Raw genomic sequence first — 17054 nt, 5'->3', positions numbered from 1 at the left:
GAGCGATGGCCACCACTGGGATTCATAGAAAAGGTTGAATCATGGAGAACTTGTTGAATCGGGTTGTGGAGATAGGCATGATTGCGTTGTAGAGGCGTTCAAGTGTTTTTTTTAAGGGATTTGATTTATTTAAGTAATTTGTTAATTAGTGGGATTTGTTAGTGTAATTAGGTTGTGAATTGAGAATGTTATGGCCAATTTGAATTGAGGGGAAGGGAGGGAGAGTAGAGTAGAGTAGAGTTAATTTGACTCAAAATTAGCTTATTTTTAGTTAACTCTATTTTACTCTCCTCCACTTTCCCTCCTCCCTCAATCCAAACGGGCCTTTAATATAATTTTGCTACCTCAATTCTCCCATATTTCCGTGTAAGTGCTTATTTTCTTAGGTTTTGGGCATGCCGTATTTGCCCCATGCTGCTTAACATGATATAAACAATAGAACATGAACCCACTGCTCGTAGACAAACCAAGACAATGGAAACTAACTTTAAAATTCTAATTCATTTTCAATGTACGCAGCATAAGACGCGCCATCAACAAGCAGCACTACAAAGAACATTTCCCAAATATAAAGGAACTAAAAGGTGTACGTCATTTACCACAAATTAGTTAAAGTTTGATCCTACAACGTAAAACATCACTTTAGAGGAAGATTTTCCTCATGATTTCTCATTATACTTTTACGAGAAGCTTATTTTTATATGTAAAGCTGAAAGCAAACTTGATGGATTTGCATAATAGATGATTATGAAAACTCATGTATGAGTTGGCTAGAAACCAGTCACTGTGTATCCCCCATCGACACAAATTACTTGCCCGGTGATATATGAAGCGGCAGGAAGGCAAAGAAATGCCACCACGGATGAAATCTCATTAGGCTCTGCAAGACGACCTAGAGGAGTCCGCACGATTAGCTTAATAAGATCCTTAGCATGAGGATAATCCTGAGACAAATGGTGTTTGAAATATGATTAATATTGTAGCAATTCGTAATACTTAGTATATATTTCAAAAAATGACAAACTATAGGACTAGGAGGAACTGTGTAAACTTTTCCATTTTGAGTAGTCACCCGAAAATTTTAACATGAAACAAAACTATGAAATTCATATCGGGAAGCGGGGATAGAAGATCTTACTGCGGGATTTTGGTTGGTATTGACACCCCATGGTGCGACAGTGTTTACGCGAATATTGTCCTTTGCCCATTCACATGCCAAGTTCTTTGTTATTTGGTTGATTGCTCCTGAAAATCAATAAGGTTAGAAAAATTAGTATAGTTATTGACAGCAAGAATATTTTCTTTTAGTGACAAATGACCTTTGGATGCTGCATAGTTAGAAAGTTTAGGTAGAGCTATCACTCCAGCGACAGAGGATATGAATACAATATTTCCAGCTCCTGATTCCTTCAAAAGGGAGTATGCAAGTTGAGAAAGATTGTAGGGAGCCTCAACATTGGTTTTCATTATAGTCGAGTAATCTTCTTCAGTATATTCTATAGCTCCTTTGATTGTCGATATTCCAGCATTGTTTACCTAAATAAGCAGAAAAATCAGCTTTAGAAGAGCAGAGACACCATAGAGCAATCTAATTTTGATATAAATGAAAGATAAAAGAAGAAATTATAACTGGTAATCTAGGAGCTTAAAATTGCAGTGCCGCTCCGGGTCTAGTAGAAACTTATCAGAATGGAAAATATTGTAGTTTTGTCCTACGTCTTCCAACAGTTTAACCATGCAGTGACCTAATCCATAAAATGTTTAGTTGTACTAATTTTCCCTTTCCAAATTATACTGATTAGGCATGCCAGACTTCAATGCATAAGTTCTTATTTTTCTTTGCGTGAGAATCCTGTTAGGATTAATTCAACTCATCTTACCGAATTTGCATCCCTCTATTATTCTATGAATCATTTATATGACCTATTTAATTTTTTTGCTAAGAAAAAAAAGGGTAGTGGGGTGACTTGAGTTGGTGTCTTCTACCTGATCATGACTATAGTGACACTCTACTTGTTGGACTCGAGCTTGCGAGAGTAGAGTTTATGACTTATTTCATAATTCATGTAACTTGTTTAAATTAATAATACATATGAATAGTTTTATAAATTACTGCGTAATGGATTGGAGGAAATTTTTTCAAACCGATTTAGAGGAAAATTTTATTCTTACATTTCATATAAAATGGAGAAGATTGTGTAGTAGAACAAAGGATAAAATGTTTTTTTTTTAACCTTAGAAAGCCAAAAATATTTTTCGATTCTCTATTTTTTTTTTTATAAAAAAAATAAAAAATTGTTGTTGACTTTCAAAAGGGATTTTTCTAATGATTAAGCACCGCAACCTAAACGAAGTTAAGGTTGAAACATATTTAGGTGCTGACCAAGGTAATAATTGGTCCTAATTAGAAGAATATCAATTTAAGTAATGTTATCAACCTTGTCTAATTCTCAACTACTTGGAATTTTTTGTTTTGTCTATGACATCTATGGTTCAAATCTCCCTTTCCATTGTAACTATCAAATTACCAAAAAAAAAAAAAAAAAAAAAAATCATCTATTTAGGCTGTAATAAGAAGGATATAATCGTAAATCTCTAACTATACGTTTTCTCTTTGTAAAGTTGTGATTTTCAATTTTGTTTGTTGGCATTAATTCCATGTCAAATTCGATTGTAATTCTTCAATCATTTTCTTGTATTTTTGTAGGATTTAATGCAATGGGTTTAGTGTGAAAATTTGGTGAAGAGTTGTGAATATAGATTATCTTGCAACTAGTGCAACTTGTGAAAGGTCACATGAGGAGCACATGTGTGGAAGTTCAAAGGTCTCAATGTCAAATGGCATCTTACGAGTGGCTTGCGACTTGGCCAACTCGCAACCTGACTCGTGAGATGCATTGCTAGCCTGTTTTGTGTCTTTCCTCATTTCTTTACTCACACTATAAAAGCCCACATTATCTACGTAAGGAGAGTTTCAGAGAGAAAACCCTAGAAATCCATTTGAGAGTTAGAAACTGATAACCAACAATTTTTTACACATTTCTCTTAGTTTTCATCACACTCTTTCCTCTCTAATTCCATATCCTTGAGAGGTTCTTAGCCCAAACATAAACCACACTCATTCTGAGTGTTGTGAGTTGATTTGGAGCTCTTGGGATGCATTGGGTCATGCCATTCAATGGTGGATGCAATTGGTGATAATTGTGGGATCTAAAAAGCTAGTGAAGACAAGACTTGGTGAAGCCCGTTGGTGGCTAGGACTCAAAGGGTCGAAGTATAGAGGGCAATCTAGGCTTAGAGGGTCTACATTGTAATCCTTGTACTCCATCTTATTTATTAGTGGGTCGATTCGGATTGGAGGGCCAGAGAGCATGGTTTTCAGACCCAGACCGTTCAATGAACCGTAAAAAGAAGAGGTTTAAGGTTTTTAAGGTTCAACCGAAGTCTGATCGAGGTCGGACCTTGATGTCGTAATAATTATTTATTAATACAAAAATAAATAAAATACATGAACAAAATTCAACCATCTTAACCAAAATAATATTTAAAGAGGATAAAATATAGATGATCTTTTTGTAATTTATTATAAAGATTATATAATATCTCTTATAAAGAAAAAAAAAAAAAGAAAAAAAGAAAGAAAAAAAAAGAGTCAACTAGTCAAGTGATGGGAAAGGTGATAATAAAGAGCTGAAGAAATTGTTGGATGATTATCAAAAAAGAGGGAGAGGCATGACTTTTTAGGTTAAAAAATTTAAAATAAAAACCATTTCCCTATTCCCAATATCAAATCCTGGTTCTCCTTTCTCTATGTTACTTTGTTTACTCTGCCGATTCTTTACCAATTTCCTTCTCTATTTCTCTGTTACTTTGTTCTCTCTATCCCTCTCGCCTCTCTCTCTTGGTCTTTCATTTCCAAATAAGCAGATCGATCCTTCAAACGGTCAGATTCAGTGATGGTGGAGCTTTTGATGGTGGACAAATGAGATCAAGATTGAGATTTTTTAGCAAAATTTTGTGGGAAGAAAATTGGAAAAATCGTGCACGGTTCAACAAACTGTACAGTTGGATCGGGGTTCAGATGGTTCACTGCAAAAGAGAGAATTTTGGTTTTTTATGTTTAAAAAACTGCAATGATTACCGGTTTCTGGTTAATTCAGTCCGATCGTATGGTCCGGTCCGGTTTTAACAACCTTGCCAGAGAGGTTTTTACACCAAGCACTTAGATTTTCCTCTTCGAGAACACATCTCAGTATTATCTTGTGTTTGCTTCTATCTTTTTTTACTCGTGTTTTATACTTAATTGTCAATTATGCATGCCCATGCACTAGGTTGTAGTCCCGGTTAATTGCGCATTGATTATTCTTATTCCGCATCTAGCAGGTAGATTAAAAGCAATTAAACCATAATTTAAAAATTGAGGGTCTTAATTAGCTTTTAGTAGTTTTACTATCGAGCTTTCACTCTTGTTACTTTTTATACGAGTTTCTTGGACGATATTATTATTTGCTTGCTAAGAGGAGACTGAAAATATAATGACGATGATTTAGAGTAAAATCTAAGGATTATCAACCAAAATCTTAAAGGGGAAAATAAGGGGAGAAAAAGAGAAGAGTTTGTAGGTGCTAAGCTTACGAGGATGTTGAGCTTGCCATGAAAAACAGAGGACACAGTCTTAATCAGCTCCTCCCGCTGAGCTTTTGATGTCAGGTCACAAACTGAACCACTTAATTTGAACCCGTTACTCTCCCATTCTCGTACCCTCTCATTGATCTCTGTTTGGTTCCTGGAACAAATATGCACTGGCGCTCCAAGTGCAGCTAGCTCTTCCACTATGGCATACCTGATGAATAGTTCAAATGAACAAATAGAATTGGAGTTTAGAAAGAAATGTAAATAAACAGCTAGAGAGAGATATATGGCTGGCTAAGGCTAAGCTAACCCAATGCCCTTGGTTCCACCAGTGACAAGAGCAGTCACGCCCTTAAGAGACCATCTTGGGTCCTTGAAACTCGGCTCTGCTTCTGCCATATTCTTCTTCTCCTTTCAAGTATTCCAAAGCCAAATTCTTACAAGCATAAGTAATAAGAATGGGTACTCTGCTTAGAAAAACTGTAGGGAATTTAATCAAAATCCCAACCTGTGAGAAACAAAACAAATAGAGAAAACACACGTCAAAGAAAATAATCACACGCACAAGACAATATTTACGTGGTTCGGCAATTTGCCTACATCCACGGAGTTGCAGGGATTTCACTATTATCAGGGAAAATACAATAGTGCACAAGAACACTCTCAAGAAACCCAAATCCCAATTACACCCTAGCACTCTCTCACAAAAAAAATAAGAATAGAAGCTGGCTGCCTCTCTTTTCTCTATTTTCTCTCATGCGGCTGCTCACTAGGTTAATTAGGATTTCTCTCTTTTTAATCTCACGGCACATGGCTGCATTTATTGTCAAAACCTAATATATATATATATATATATATTAAAGTCGGCAGGAGTAAACTTTTCCTATTACAAATAGGATTTGGTCAATAGTGACCGACGTGGGCTTGTGGCAATTCAAGCCACACGGCCCACTTCAACAAATCTCCACCTTGGCTTGAATTGATCAAGCTACACGAGCAAACTCCTCCATCAGCTCCACCTTAGCCCTTAAGGGCTCACAAGCTGCAAGCATTAGCCACAATCCTCCATAACACAGTCCCTCATCCCTGCAACTCATCCTCCTGTCCTCAAGCTAGAAGACCAATTGAAGCTGCGCACAGCTTCAACTTCTCAATAGTGACACCCTTAGTCAACATGTCTGCCGGGTTCTTAGATCCACAAATTTTCTCAAGCATTACCAGCTTATCTTCAACAAGATAATGGATAAAGTGGTATTTTGTCTGTATGTGCTTCGACTTTGAATGAAAAGCCGAATTCTTGGCAAGAAAGATTGCACTCTGACTGTCACTGTGTAGAATGCCCATCTCCTGCTTCTTACCCAATTCTTCTAAGAAACCATGTAGCCAAATCATCTCCTTTCCAGCTTCAGTTGCTGCAACATACTCAGCTTCTGTAGTAGACAAAGTAACAATCTTCTGTAGATTTGAAGCCCATGATATAGCTGTACCACCCAGAGTAAAAACAAACCCAGTAGTACTCTTTCTACTATCAATATCACCAGCAAAATCAGCATCTACATAACCCTGCAGTTTCAAACTTGCACCTGTGAAGCAAAGACATGTATTTGATGAACCCTTCAGATATCTCAGAATCCACTTGACTGCCTCCCAATGCTGCTTTCCAGGCCTACTCATGAATCTGCTCACAACTCCCACTGCATGTGCAATGTCTGGCCTTGTACACACCATAGCATACATCAAGCTGCCAATAGCTGAGGCATAGGGCACCTTGCTCATGTGGTCCCTTTCTTCTTCTGTCTTCGGTGATTGTTCTTTGCTTAGTTTGAAATGACTACCCAAGGGTGTGCTCACTGGTTTAGCTTCATTCATGTTGAACCTGCTGAGAACTTTCTTCACATACTCTGACTGTGAAAGCTTCAATGTACCATTAGCCTTGTCTCTAATGATTCTCATACCAAGGATTTGCTTTGCAGCTCCCAAATCCTTCATTGCAAACTGTTTGGACAATTGCTTCTTCAGATTATTAATCTCTTCAATGCTAGACCCTGCAATAAGCATATCATCCACATACAACAGTAATATGATGTAAGAATTGTCAAAAAACTTAACATAGCAACAGTGATCAGCTTCACATCTCTTGAACCCAATTCTGTGCATAAAACTGTCAAATTTCTTGTACCACTGTCTAGGAGCTTGTTTTAGGCCATACAAGCTCTTTCTTAGTTTGCAAACTAAATTCTCTTGTCCTTGAGCAATGAACCCTTCTGGCTGAATCATGTAAATGTCTTCCTCCAAGTCATCATGAAGGAATGCTGTCTTCACATCTAACTGCTCAAGATGTAAGTTTTCTGCAGCCACCATTCCCAGTACTAGTCTGATTGTTGACATCTTCACAACTGGAGAAAATATTTCTGTGTAGTCAATGCCTTCCTTCTGCTGAAACCCTTTAACAACTAATCTGGCCTTGTAACGTTTGCTACCATCATGTTCATTCTTTATTCTGTATACCCACTTGTTGTGCAAAGCCTTCTTTCCTACTGGCAATTCAGTCAGTTCCCATGTTTGATTCCCCAACAAGGAATCCATCTCATCCTTCATGGCTAACTCCCACTTGCTTGAGTTTTCATCTTGCAAGGCTTCATCATAACACTCTGGCTCACCACCATCAGTCAACAGGAGATAATTTAAAGTGGGTGAATAACGCTGTGGAGGTCTAATGTTCCTGGAAGATCTGCGGACTTCAGCTACAGGTGTACTCAGATCTACCTGTGAATTTACATTCTCTTTATCTTCTTCACCCCTTTTCTGGACAGTACCTTCAGTCAATTCATCTAAGTTGACAAACTCAGATTTCTTTTGATCTATCCCTGTAATATCTGACACTACAGTTGACCTGTCCTTGTACATAACCTGTTCATTAAATATCACATTTCTACTTCTGATGATTTTCCTGTTTTGTTCATCCCAAAACCTATAGCCAAATTTCTCATCACCATAGCCAATGAAAAAACATATTTTAGACTTTGCATCAAGTTTACTACGAGCATCAGAATCAATATGAACATAAGAAACACAACCAAAAACTTTTAAGTGTGAAAACTTTACCTCTTTACCGCTCCAAACCTCCTCAGGAAGTCTGAATTCCATGGGAACTGAAGGTCCTCAGTTTATCAGGTAAGCTGCAGTGCTAACAGCATCAGCCCAAAAAGTTTTTGGTAGTCCAGCATGCAACCTCATACTCCTAGCACGCTCATTGAGAGTTCTATTCATGCGCTCAGCCACACCATTCTGCTGTGGTGTCCCAGGAATGGTCTTCTCCATCCTAATTCCCTGTGCAGCACAATACTCACTGAACCCTCCATCTATGTACTCTCCTCCATTATCTGACCTCAAACATTTTACTTTTAAACCTGTTTCTGTCTCAACTATGGCCTTCCACTTCTTAAAGGTTTCAAATACATCTGATTTATTTTTCAGAAAATAAACCCATACCTTTCTACTTGAGTCATCAATGAAAGTGATGTAGTACCTTGAACCTCCAAGGGATGCAACCGGAGAAGGTCCCCACAAATCAGTGTGTACTAACTCCAATTTTTCAGCCTTCGGTGTCCTGCCAGTTTTCAAGAAGCTCACCTTTTTCTGCTTTCCTAAGATGCAACTTTCACACATGTCAAAATCAATGGACTTCAATTCTGGTAGTTTTCCTTTTGACGACAGCATCTTCATCCCTTTCTCACTCATATGACCAAGTCTGCGGTGCCATAGGCTTGTATTAGTACTTGCATCAGCAACTGCAATTGTGTCTCTTGGACTTGAGGTCATGTACAGAGTACCAGTCTTCTTTCCACGAGCCAATACCCTAGCTCCCTTTGTAACCTTCCAAGTACCACCAACAAATAGTATTGCATGTCCTTCATCATCAAGTTGTCCAACAGAAATCAGATTCCTCCTCAGGTCACGAATATGTCGAATCTTCTCCAGTAACCAAACAGACCCATTGGGCAACAATATTCGAACATCTCCCATACCCACAACATCCAAGGCTGAACCATCAGCCAAATACACCTTACCAAAATCACCTGCAACATAATTATGTATGATTTCTCGGTGTGGAGTGGTATGAAACGAAGCTCCTGAATCCAAAACCCAATCATCAAGTGGACTGTCTACTGCAAGAAGTAATGCATCCTGTACCTCTTCTGTTACAGCATTAGCTGAATCATCTTCATTCTTCTTCTTAGGACTTTTGCATTGATTCCTAAAGTGACCTGTTTTCCCACAATTCCAGCATTGTACTTGTTGGCCTGATCTAGATTTACTTCTGTTCCGATTAGAATTTCTGGATTTTGATCTGCCCCGATTTGAATTTCTGTTATTACCTCTGCCTCTTGTCTCAAGGTTTAGGGCAGAACCAGATCCTGAGGATTCACCTGCATCTCTTCTGCGAATCTCCTCAGCCAGAATTAAATCTCGTATATCATTGTACTTGAGTTTTTCCTTTCCTGTAGAATTGCTTACTGCCATCCTCATTGCCTCCCAACTATTTGGCAAAGAAGCCAAGACGATCAGAGCACGAATTTCATCATCAAAATCAATTTCTACAGATGACAATTGATTTGTGATAGTGTTAAATTCATTCAGATGTTGTGCTACTGATGCATTCTCTGCCATCTTCAGATTGAACAGTTTCTTCATCAAGTGCACTTTATTGTTTGCTGACGGCTTTTCATACATACCAGACAAAGCCTTCATCAGATCTGCTGTGGTCTTCTCCTTTACAACATTGTGTGCAACAGACCTAGACAGAGTTAACCTGATAACTCCTAGTACCTGTCTGTCAAGAAGAGCCCATTCATCAGCCTTCATAGCCTCAGGTTTTGTCCCTAAAAGAGGCAGATGCAATTTCCTCCCATAGAGATAATCTTCAATCTGCATCCTCCAATACGCAAAGTCTGTGCCATCAAACTTTTCTATTCCAGACGCCTTTCCTGCTTCCTCTGCCATTGCTCTCACTTAAACCTAACCCCCTCGAATACTCTTTATATAATCAAATTGCGTGTCCCTATCTGAAAATAAAAAAAATAGTAAACTACTACCGTACACTATGATTTATGATATTCTTGCTTAGCTTAGGATCAGTATTAGAAAAAACAAAAGGATAGTGAAGAATATATATAAAGTCAAAGCACAAACAGTTAGAAAGTATTACTCAGTTACCGCGTGCCGTCCTTCTAGAACTGACACTGATCCAAAATTCGAAAGCACCAAGGGGCAACTTCCATTCTATTCAATCTAAAATTAGAAAAGAAGTGGAGAAACTAAGGACCAGGCCCCGCGGCGGCGGCCGCGGCGGGGGGTTTGGTGTGATCTGTCCCATTTGATTGTCCCAAATTGGACTCCTGTCTTTTTAGATCAATTGCATCACCAGGATAAGCAATGTCATCTAGATTCTTAATCTTGGTGCGTACATTATGAGGCAAAACAAGAAACTTACATGATTGCAAGCTTGTGTTTTAGGAGATGTGAGAGTTATATGATGTAACTCTTTAGGTGATAGTCACTTTCAAACTTATATGATGAATTTTGTAGAAATTATGATTGATCACTATTTACTTATCACCTTACATGTATTTCAAGCTATTCTAGTTGCACACACTACACAAGTTATTCTTAGCTAAACTTAGTACATTATATTGTCTGTGAACTTGTTGTGACCATCCAAGATTAAAAGTTCCTTGATTTTGATGCAAAATATGTTTTAATGTTTGAGCTTTGAGGACAATTTGATTGAAAATCTTGTTTTTGGAAGATCTGTGTTGAATTCAAGTGTTTTTGAAAAACTTTACATCTCATACTCATGCATTTTATTTATAAAACATTGTGCTTTGAGGAGTTTCTGCATTAAAATGCTTTTTTTTTTTCAAAAAACTGTTTTTTCTAGATTTTTGATCGATCGAACCTGTTGCTCGACTGATCGAAAATGCGACAAAAAATTAGGTTTGAATCTGCCTGGCTCGATCGGTTTTCGATTGGTGTTGGATCGATCCAACATGATTTTCGATTGATCAAATCTATTTTTTTGACCGATCGAAAATTGGTCAGAGAGTTTTTTAAAAGGCTTTTCTCACGTGATTCATCACACTGTTCATTCTTTTTCAAAAGCTCTCTCTCTTCTTCTTGGACCAATCCACCTCAAGTCAATTTTTTTCGTTTTCTTCCTAATTTTTCTCGAGGGTTTTTGTCTTCAAGTGCCGGTAAGACCTTATTACCCCTTCTTTTTCATTTTATTTACATTTTTCATGCATTTGAGGTGAAATTTTCGGACCTATGGATTTTTGGGGTTTTTGATTTTTGAGTTGATTTCTTTCAAAATTGATCACTGGTTTTTGTTCTTAGATGTTATAAACATGTTTCCCATGCATTAATTTGATTAATTTGGTGATTTGAGAACAATTTGAAATTCTAGGGCTTGAAACTACATGAAATTGGGGGATTTTGTTCAATTGGACTGTAATTGGTAAAATTGCTTGTGTAATTGATTAATTATGTCATTATATGATGATTTCTATCTAGTTTAATGATTAATTACTCAATTTGGTTATATTTGTGAACTTGGATTTTTCAAAATTTTGGGTTTTTGTTCAAAACTCTATGTTCAAGTCTATTGTTGGTTTCTAAAGTAAAATTGAACTGTTTTCGATACATTAAAGCATGCATCATTTGTTCATTTAGTTCATGCATCATATAGATTGATATTTTCTATTGTTGTTTTCTCTCTAACCCTATCTGATGCAGTCTGCCCTTGGTTTGCTTTATTTTCTTTTTGTGGTTTCTGTTTTGGTCTTTCCTTTCCTACCTTTAGCATCATGGTTAGGAAGTCTAGAGCCCATAAGAAAACCTCCACCTCCTCTACCCTTGTTTTCCAAAGTGATAGGTTTCTTCGCCCGAAAAATCAAGAAACCTTTGAGAAGCTGAATGTCTATAGGAAGGTGTGGGTAGAGGAAAGTGATTTTAGATGAGGTTGATATTGAGATTCGTAGGAGTTTTGATTGTAGGTTGTTCACTCCACTTCATCCAACATTCAGTTTGTGAAGAGTTGGATAAGGGGAGAAGAGTATGTCATTACTCCTCAGGTAGTGGCCTCTGCTCTTGGTGTATCTTTGGTATAATAGCCTGTTTATCCTTATGATGAGATCCCTCATTCTGACGACATCATGTCACTCATCACTGGTACTTATCATCGTATCATCTCTCATGAGCTTACTGAGCTCAATTAAATGTTTTTCCGGATTTTGTGTCATTCCATTTGGCTTATCTCTCATTTACACACTATTCCCATTGAGAGATGTGCTTTTTTGTATGCTCTTGTCACCGATGCTTCTATTTGTTTTCCCTTTCTTTTATTAGCACTTTAGTTGAGGTTTATAGGAGTAGCTCGAAAGGGCATGGTCTTTTCTTTCCAGTTTTCATTCATAGGATTTTGTTAGATTTGGGTTTAGAGGATTTCCGTGCATCCGAGCCTGTACATATATTGCACCCATAGGTGGCAAAAAGCAGCTCAGATGAAAGCTAGCTCTAAATGCCCTCGTGTAGAGTCTTTTACAGGTGATGTATCTCAGCCTCCTCCATCTGGTGATCCATCTGCTGAGGAGTTTGTCGATCCCACCATCACTGTTGATCCTCCACCTTTTGCTTCGGATGATTCCAGCCTTCAGGGTATGTTGGAGACTATCATGACCGTTCAGGCGGCACATGGACAGATTTTGGTGGATTTACTTGCTAAACTTCAGGCTTTACATGCAGATTTGGCGAGTTTTCGACATTCTTCCCCGCCTCCACCTTTTGATGATGAGTCTTGATTGCCCTTTGGCAATTCGTCACAAAAAGGGGGAGTATTTATACATGTTGATGGGGAGTTTTTGTTGATAGGGGGAGCTTTAGATTGTATTTAGGAGATTCATGATGTATTCTTTTTATTGGCTCATGATGTATTTGTTTTTATGGGATGTATATGTTAGGGGGAGACATTATGTTTTTATCTCTTTTATTGTTTCTTGTTTCACATGTGCTACGTTGATTATTGATTTATATTATGAGGTTATTCATGATATATGTCTTTTATTTTTTGTTTTGTGAAATCAAGAATTTATTTTGTTTTTACTTGTATTTTCCACACATGCGTTTATGTCTTTGTTGAGTGTTACAGGAATATACAAGTTGATTCAGTTATGTTGTTGTCTATACTGGCAACTGATAGATAGTAGTTAGGTTGAATTGTTTTTGGGCATTTTGTTGTAATAGGCTGTTTTGTAACTTTGAGCATTTTTTATTTGGTGTGTGTATTGTCATGGATTGCCAAAGGGGGAGTTTGTTAAGTTCTAAGAAATTAGGAACTAATGTATTAGAACTTCAATATGTATATATTGGCAAACCATGATCAAAACATTTAGTCTAGATTTCGGTTGCTCAAAGTGTGTGTATGTGTAAAGTTGGAATTGAGTAATTGCAGGAAATTATTATTCAATTTTTGCAAGGCTTGATCGATCGAAAATTAGACTCGATTGATCGAAACTCGTGCAGATTGTTTTTCTGCAGAATTTTCCAACTTAGCCTAAGCCCATATGACATGTAGGGTTTTAGGTATTGCTTCAAGTAAAAGGAAAAACCCTAGCCGCGTTTTAGAGGTTGTTGATATGCTGAGTGTGTGAATCTCTTGTGAGATCTAGAGGTGTTTCCCTTCATACATACTTAGGGTTATCAAGATTAAGATTGATGTCGAGAGCTTGGTGATCGTTTTAGTTGCTGATTAAAGAGCTTAAAGAAAAACACAAGTGGTAGTACTTGTGATTGCTGTAGATCAAGGAAAGAAGTAGTCCGTGGACTCGGAGCTGTCACATGGTCGTAGTAGTAAGTTTTCTACTCGAGGTAGCAATAGGATGTTAGTGGTCTAAGTCGCTATTGTAAAACTCTAATTCTTTCATAGTGAGTCTGTTTTATCTTGAGGATAGCTAAGTTAAATCATTCCTAGGTTTTTTACCGGTTTGGTTTTCCTGGGTTATCATATCGTTGTGTTCTTTATTTTCCGCATTATTTGCTTGATATGATTTACTTGTGTTAACCTAGATTTAAATAATTTACCTAAGTAATCTCTTGGCTAAATAACTAAGTTAAACAAGTTGTGTTTTAAGGGGTCTAAAAATGTGCACCATTCCCTCTCTTCCTCACTACCTCTCTCTCAATTTCCTCTTTTCACTGACTATAGGTCAAAGTTTTAGACCTATTATGTTTTTATGCAGTTTTTAGCATTTTTATTATAGGCATTTTGATTTGTCTCTTGTTAAAGCACCATTAGCCTTTGTTTGCTATACGTTGTGAATTTTGGGCTTGAAACTCTCGACAAATAATCACTTCTAAAGAACCTAAGGGGAGATTTAGGCCGTTTTCACATTTTGGCCCTTGTCGCAAAAACGTCCCCGACAGCTATTAACTAAAGCATGGACATTCACAATTGACTAAAGCAATTAAACAAGAGTAGTAGGGAAAAGAGTGTGCAAACACAAGATAATACCAGATGTGTTATCAAAAAGGAAAATCTAGCGGAAAAAACCACTTCGCAGTCCAATAAGTCGAAATGATTCATTATGAAAATAAGTTGTTGGAGTACAAGGATGAACAAGAAGACTCTCCAAGCCTAATCTACCCACTGTATTTAGGCCCTCCAAGCCACCACTACCAACAGACTTTTCAGAGTTGTTTCTTCTTCTCAAGCTTCCTTAATCCTACAACTTAAACCAGTTGCACCACCATAGATTGGTAAGGTCCCAATGCTTCCCAAGGCTCTAAATCACACTCAACACTTAGATTTTCTATGATTTGTGTTTGGGTTAAGCTCCTCTCATGGTATGGAAATTGGAGAGGGAAGAGAATAAAGAAAATCTAAGAGAATGATGTAGTAATTTGTAGGCTTATAATTACTAACTCTCAAGTGGTGTTTCTAGGGTTTTCTATCAGAAGCTCTTCTCATAATTTCATAGGTAATGAGGGCATCTATAATGTGGGTGAAGGAGAGGAAGAGCCACACAAAAATGAGCTATTAGGGTGATTGGCAACTCATTTGCAGGTTGGCCTACTCACGAGCCAGTCACTAGCCACCTGGCATAACTGAATTTCAAATCCTCATGTGCTGCTCACAAGTCTTCTGGCACATATATCAAATGAGTTGCTTTGATGTAATCAATAACGTCATAAACAATTAAAAATGGAAGGCAAAAAGAACAAATAGAATCAAATCTAGGAGTCCAAGACCAAAATCTTAAGCACATGCAAACTACAAAATAACACTGACAATATATGAAACTCGATTCAACTTGAAATGGCCATTGTGAAACCACAACCACCACCTTGAACATCCTTCCATGAATCTCCAACATATACTGACCCCGAAAGTGGAATCAGTACCGGAGATAATATTGGGGATTTCTCCGGCAGTATATGTCCACACATATACACCACTATTTCTTTACATCCCTCTATTTTCACTCCCTCTCTCTTTCTGTTCCATTCATTGCAAATTTATTTCTTAGAAAAAAAAAAACTAATCAAGCTTTTGTTAACCTTACGAAAACTTTGAGCTTTGCACAATGAAAGAGAGACTTGTAGAGACAAAAACCAGTGCTTGTGAAGTCATCAGGACCACAAAGATGGATTTTATTATTATTATTAAATCATAAGTTTGTAGGAAGTTTCTAAAGATGAAGAACTTTCCTTTTGTTTAATGTTTTCTCTAGTGGAAAACATATGGTGGGTCTATTGTTGTCACTTTCAGTTTTTTATTATGGGAAAATTTAACGAATGCCATAAAGGCATTAATTTATGAAGTATTTTTTTAAAATTTTATTGGAAACTTAAAAAGTAATTGAAAATTGTTTGTTTGTTTAGACCTCTTAAACAGATTGTTTAACCTAATTAATTAACCAAGTTGATTGTTTAGATCTAGGTTAAACAAGCATATATCATATCATGCATAAAAGCAGAAAAGTAAATAACACCACGATATGATAACCCAAGAAAACGGATGAAATGAACCGTTTCAAGGTAAAAAGATGGAGAGGATTTAACCTAGCTATCCTCAAGGTAAACACATCCACTATAAGAGAATTGAAGTTTTTACAATTAGATTTAACCCTAAATCTATTGCTACCTCCAGTTTTAACATACTGACACGACCACGTGCAAACTCTGAATCCACGAACTCCTTCTCTTCTTGGATTTACACCAACACAAGCCGCCTTACTTGTGACTTTGAGATCCCACTCAAAAGTTTCAGATTACCATCAATAATGATCGTGACGCAGCAACTATGTTCTACCAAACGCTTGATTGGAGTTTTTGCTCTGGTAGATTCTTGTGTAGTTAGAAGGTACAAAACCTCTCAGATCTCACAAAGAGTAACACACAAGTCTTTTCAACATTGCAAAACATGGCTAGGGTTTCCCTTTTACATGTGGAGAAGTTTAGATGAAACCCTAAACATTTTTGCGGGCTTGGGCTTGCTTAAAAATTTTGTAGAAAAACCGTGCCTGTGATTTTCGATTGGTTGAGCTTAATTCTCAATCAGTCGAGCTTGACAAAAAACTTTCTTCCTTTTTCTGTAGTTAGCTGTACTTAAACCTTGAAATAATCACTTTTAAGCATTGCCTAATACATAGCCTAGACATGTTTTGTTCTCGATTTGCCAACACACTAAAAACATGATTCTAAACATTTAAACCTTAATCTTTAGAACCTAAAAATCTCCTCCTTTGGCAATCCATGACAAAACACACATACAACATGTAATGCTTAAATTAAATATTTGCCCAAATACAAGTTATTGCCCTAATACAATCCTCACACAACTACTAACTATTAGTTGCTAGTATAGACAATAGTTGTTGAAAGAATTAACTTGTAAATTCCTAAAATACTGAAAACAAACCATAAACACATGTATGGAAAATACAAGTACCATAATCAAATAAATTTGAACTATAATTCACAAAACATATAAAGAGACAGTAAACACACCAATAATGAATAACCTCATCATCAACAAATATCATAACTAATAAACACATCAATGTTTGTGAATCAAGAACATAAACCCAAAACAGATATAAACAATAGAAATATTAACACCAAAAAATAAAAAAAAATAAAGCTCCCCCTAAATACAATAAGTTTACTCCCCCTAAATACAAAAAGTCCTAAAAACTACTCCCCCTTTTCGTTACGTATTGCCAAAGGTAAAATTAGTCCTTAAAGGGTGGAGGAGGTGGAAAAGCACTCCTATACTCCATAAAATTTGCTCTCAAGGAAGTAACCTCAGTCAACAACTCATCGAGAAGCTGTCCATGAGCCGCCTGTGTAGTCATGAAAGACTG

General features: G+C 37.0%; 1 pseudogene; it reads right to left on the bottom strand.

Moving 5' to 3' along the window:
• Positions 1-755: 755 nt before the first annotated feature.
• LOC126691119 (tropinone reductase homolog At5g06060-like) lies at positions 756-5107 on the bottom strand (annotated as a pseudogene).
• Positions 5108-17054: the final 11947 nt, after the last annotated feature.

This window comes from Quercus robur, chromosome 7 (assembly GCF_932294415.1).
Source record: "Quercus robur chromosome 7, dhQueRobu3.1, whole genome shotgun sequence".
In the NCBI taxonomy this organism is placed as follows: domain Eukaryota; kingdom Viridiplantae; phylum Streptophyta; class Magnoliopsida; order Fagales; family Fagaceae; genus Quercus; species Quercus robur.
Note: the sequence above shows the minus strand (reverse complement) of the source record. Positions and strands in the feature narration are given on the sequence as shown.